We start from the raw sequence: 5924 nt of genomic DNA, 5'->3' as shown, positions 1-5924 counted from the left end.
TTTGCGATAGCATAGGTTTGCGGAGTCAGTGCTTCACGATCGCGTGGAACTTTCTGTGATCGCGTAGAGTTAATTTTGGCAGTGTAGAAATTGTGCTTCGCGATCGTGTGAGGAAGTTCGCGATCGCGTAGAAGAAATCACTGGGCAGAGAGTTTAAGTTCTGAAAATGGGATTTCGTCCCATTTTCCATTTTTAACGATTTGGAGCTCGGATTGAAGCGATATTTGGTTGATTTTCAATGTAAACATCGGGGTAAGTGTTCTTAACTCAATCTTGGTTACATTACCCGAATCTATCATTGTTTTAACATTTAATTGGTGATGTAAGTTGGAAAATATTTGAAAACCCTCTTGGATAGATTTGAGGGTCGAATTTTTATCAGAATTTAGTCATTTTGGCATGGTTAGACTCGTGGTTGAACGGACGTTCATATTTCGTAACATTCACCGGATTCCGAGACGTGTGCCCCACGTGCAATTTTTGAGTTATTTTCGGATTTTTATTAAAAAGAGCAGTATTTTCTTATGGAATTGATTATATAATTTTTGTTGACTGTATCGAATTAATTATGACTAGATTCGAGTCGATCGGAGTCGAAAAATCGAAGAAAAGGCATATTACTTGATTAAATTGGAGCAAGTCGAGGTAAGTGACTTGTCTAACCTTGTGTGGAGGAAAATTCCCCTAGGGTTGGTATTTATGTGATAATTGAAATGTGTTGAAGTGTACACGAGGTGACGAGTGTGTCCACGGACTAAATGTGAAAGATTGTGTTTTCTTAAATTCTGTAGATCAGCGTTGCGCATTAATTAAATTATTTTATTTTGTTATATTATTCATCATTCATATGATTTATATACTTTAAATTTGATTGACCTTCTCCTGCTAATTGTTTTTACCTGTTAGCTGAAACTTGGTTTCTTTTATTCGGTGTATTATTTGAAGGTGAAATTTCTTTAATTTAAATATTATTAAAAAAAATAAGTATTTTACATTTAAAGATTTGATATTTAAAACAAGGTGGTAAATTTGTGAAATATTCTTTTTGCTAAATATTTTGTGAGATTTTCGTACTAATTGTGATGGAGTAGTGAGGTCTTTATTGTGAAAAAATATCGTTGTTGATTTATTTTGGAAAATTGAAATATTTGGGCACTTGAGGTGCAAATTGTGATATTGATATGCTTGCGATGGTATAAGGTCTGGGTATTAAAACGCATGCGGTGAGATAAGGATGGCTTGATACGCATGGCTAGTAGGGGAAACTACTAGAAGTCATGCGGTGTGATAAGGGTGGCTAAAGCGCGGTTATATAAGGAAATGAGATATTGTATATTTATTTATGATTTGGGACTGCGAGGCGGCACCTCGGTAGTGCCCTTATTGATTTATGGCCGCAGTTGCCTTTGATTATTGTTGTGATTTTCTTAAAGTTGAAAAGAGTTCTTGTGATGACCCTAAATATCATCTTTAAATTTAATAATTAATTTTGTATTCTAAGACCTCTAAAAGCACTATTTATCATTCCTCGACTTCCGTGCGCAATCCGTAAAATTTTTTGGAAAGTTTTCAGGTGAAAAATAAATTAAAATGTGAATTAGAGCTTTAAAACTCAACTAAGTTGACTTTGGTCAACATTTTGAGCCAACGTACTCGGATCAGTGTTTTGATAGTTCCGGTAGGTCCGTATCGTGAATTGGGACTTGGGCATATGCCCGGAATCAAATTCCGAGGTCCCTAGCCCGAGATATGGAATTTTAATAAAAACATTAAAGTTTAAGTTCAAATAGTGATCGGATGTCGAATTATGTGCAAATGACCCCGGAATAGAATTTTATGATTCCAACAGCTCCGTATGGTGATTTTGGACTTAGGAGCGTGATCAGAATTTTATTTGGAAGTCCGTAGTGGAATTAGGCTTGAAATGCCGAAAGTTAAATTTTTGGGAAGTTTGACCGAGGGGTTGACTTTTTGATATCCGGGTCGAAATCCGATTCTGAAAATTTTCATAGCTCAGTTATGTCATTTATGACTTGTGTGCAAAAATTGAAGTCATTCCGAATTGATTTGATGTGTTTCGACAGAAGATATAGAATTTGAAAGTTCAAAGTTCATTGATTTTGATTTGAGGTGCGATTTGTCGTTTTGATGTTGTTTGATGTAGTTTGAAACCTCGACTAAGTTCGTATGGTATTTTGGGACATGTTGGAATAATTGGTTAAGGTCTCGAGGGTCTCGGGTGGATTTCGGAAGGTAAACGAAATGGATTTCGGATAAAGAGTGCTGGAAATTTCTGTTGCAGAAATTTCGTGCATGGAGCCAACTTTGGAAGCTTATATCTCGCTATTCATAAGGAATCAGAACATTTGCAAAACATGAAAGTTGTACTCGTTGGATTCTAGTTTCCATAAAGTTAAAACCATGCATCATTTGGACATTTGTACATAAAGTTATGACGTATTGAAGGAAGACTGGTAGAGCAGTTTCTGGTAGACTTTTAGTGACGAAAAATGGATTCTTAGTGACGGATTGGCAGAAACTTAAGGACCAAAAATGGTCATTTCATTCATTTCGTTTTGGATTTTTTGAGCACGGTTCTTGGGCGATTTTTAGGCGATTTTTACGGAAAAACATTGGGGTAAGTATTCCTTATCCTATATTGATTATATTTCATGATTCCATACTCATTTACATCATGAATCTGTGAACTTCTGGAAGAAAAATCAAGATTTTTGCAAAATCTTCCAAAAACAAAAATTTAAGATTTGGAGGTCGAGTTGTTATCGGATTTTGATAAAATTGGTATGGGTGGATTCGTAATTGAATGAGTTGTTGGATTTTATAAGTTTTCGCCGGATTCCGAGATGTGGGCCCCACAGGCAAATTTTGAACTAATTTCGGATTTTATTGAAAATGTAATATTTTCGTATGAAATTGATTACTATAATTTATGTTGACTGTATCTAATTAATTATGACTAGATACGAGTCGATCAGAGTCGAAAAATTGAGGAAAAAGCATAATTCTTGGTTAAATTGGAGCAAGTCGATGTAAGTGACTTGTCTAACCTTGTGTGGAGGAAATTCCCCCTAGGATTGGTAATTGTAATGTATGGAAAGTCGTGTACACGAGGTGACGAGTGTGTACACGTGCTAAATGTGAATGATTATATTTTAAAGATGTGTAGATCAATGTTATGCATTAATTAAATTATTTTATTTTGTTATATTTTTCATTATTGATTTAATGTTTATATTTTAAATTTATTTGACCTTTTCCGGCTAATTATTTTTTTTGTTTAGTTGGAACTTGATTTTTTTTATTCTGTGCATTATTTGAATGTTGATTTTCTTTAAATTAAATATTATTAATATGAAGTATTTGACATTTTTAAACTTGATATTGAAGCAACATATTAAAGATTTTGAAATATTATTTTCCTGAATTATTTATTCCTCAATATTTTTGTAAGATTTTCGTACTCATTATGATGGAGCAGTGAGCTCTTTATTGTGGAAAAATATTATTGTTTAATTATTTTGACATGAGCAGTGAGCCCTTTATTGTGGAAAAATATTATTGTTGAATTATTTTGACATGAGTCGTGAGCTCTTTATTGTATAAAAATATTATTGATAATTTATTTTCGCATGAGCCGTGAGCTCTTTATTGTGAAAAAATACTGTTTTTGAATTATTTTGGCAAGTTAAATTATTTGAGCACTTGAGGTGCAAATGGTGATATATTGTGATATTGATACGCATGTGGTGGTATAAGGTCTGGGTGTTGAAACACATGCGGTGAGATAATGGTGGCTTGATACGCGTGGCTAGTAGGGGTGACTACTAGAAGTCATGCGGTGTGATAAGGGTAGCTAAAACGCGGGATGCTATTTCGGGAAAAAATAATTTCTTTAAATAAATTATGAAGGCTCCCGCGGTGATATAAGGAAATGAGATATTGTGAATTTATTTATGATTTGGGACAACGAGGCGGTACCTCGGGAGTGCCCTCATTGATATTGATTTATGGTCGTAGTTGCCTTTGATTATTGTTGTAATTTTCTTAAAGTTGAAAAGAATTTTGTTTTGTTTCAATGAGGTATTTATTTGCCATTATTTGATGTAATTAAATGTGACATACTACTTGATTCATTTTCATTGTCATTTTATCTTATAATAATGTTTAAATATTTTACCATGCCATTATTGTTTTTCTAGCAGGGCCTGACCTAACCTCGTCACTACTATACCGAGTTTAGTCTTGGCACTTACTGGGTAACGCTGTGGTGTACTCATACTACGCTTCTGCACATCTTTTTGTGCAGATGCAGGTACATCTTATCAGAACTCGCATCAGTAAACTAGCTATATGAGGAGACTTCGAGGTATATCTGCCAGCGTCCGCAGACTCCGGAGTCTCCTTCTATCTTATTATGTTGTCTTCCTTATTTGCTTTAGATTCTGATGTGTAGAGACATAAAGAATAAATTTTTAGAAGCTTGTGACTTATTTCTACCGGGTTTTGGGAGTTAAAATTGTTTGAATTGTAGTTTATTTATTTAAGATATTTATTATTATTCCGCATTGATATGCTTACCTAGTCTTAGAGACTAGGTGCCATCACGACATCCTACGGAGGGAATTTGGGGTCTTGACAATTCTATTTTGTTTTCACGAGATATTATGTGCCATTATTTGCTGTAATTAAAAGGTAACATACTACTTGATTCATTTTCATTGTCATTTTATTTTATTATATTGTTAAACATTTTTACCATTCCATTATTATTTTCTAGTAGGGCCTGACCTGACCTCATCACTACTCTACCGAGGTTAGGCTTGGCACTTACTGGGTACCGTTGTGGTGTACTCATGTTACGCTTCTAAACTTCTTTTTGTGCAGATCCATGTACATCTTACCAGCCCAGACATCAGTGAGTTACCTGTGCACGGAGACTTCGAGGTATATCTGCCAGCGTCCGCAGACTCCGGAGTCCCTTTCTATCATTATCATGTTGCTTCCTTATTTCCTTTAGACCTTGATAAATGTAGAGACATTGAGAATAAATTCATAGAAGCTTGTGACTTATTTGTACCGGATTTTGGGAGTTGTAATTATTTAAATTGCAGTGCATTTATTTTAGATTTCTATTGTTATTTTCGCATTGATAGGCTTATTATCACGGCCCAAACTCTCATATAGGTCGTGATAGTGCCCAGCATCCCAGTTAGGCAAGCCAACTAATGATTTAAACATATATTCATTTCCTTAAAAATTATCCGAGTAATCAAACTCTTCGAAATTTTAAAATGTAAGAAAGATGTAACAACAAAATACGATAAATCAAAACCCAAGTAAAATAATTAAATCCACAAATTCTACTAGTGTATATGCCAAGACCTGGTGTCACAAGTGTATGCGCATCTAGTAGATTATACAAAAATTATAAATAATGTTTGGAATGAAATAGACAGAATAAAAATTCAGGAAGAGGCACTAGTTGTTGCAAAACGGCTCAGAAAATAGCTCAGCACTAAGCCTCCGGATAACGCGGGTGCGCGCCGAGAGGTCCAACTATAGCACCTGTCTGAGGTCCTGCACAAAAACGGGTAGCATGAGTACGTAAACAACGTGTACCCAGTAAATATCAAGCCTAATCTCGAAAAGGTAGAGACGAGATGGCCGACGTTGACACGCACTAAGGGTCAATAATAATAAATAAAATAAAAATAGCAATATCTAGAGCGACATGATTTATAGAATTAACAATAATTTTCTTTAACCAGCAAAAATAATTAAGTTCCTTCAATTCCATTACAATTTTAATTTATCAATTAGCCTCATTTACAGGAATAACAATAATTTCATTAACAAGCAGAGATAATCAAAATTTTCAATTCCAATAATTTCTAATTTATAAA

Source organism: Nicotiana tomentosiformis, chromosome 9 (assembly GCF_000390325.3).
Source record: "Nicotiana tomentosiformis chromosome 9, ASM39032v3, whole genome shotgun sequence".
Taxonomy (NCBI): domain Eukaryota; kingdom Viridiplantae; phylum Streptophyta; class Magnoliopsida; order Solanales; family Solanaceae; genus Nicotiana; species Nicotiana tomentosiformis.
Note: the sequence above shows the minus strand (reverse complement) of the source record.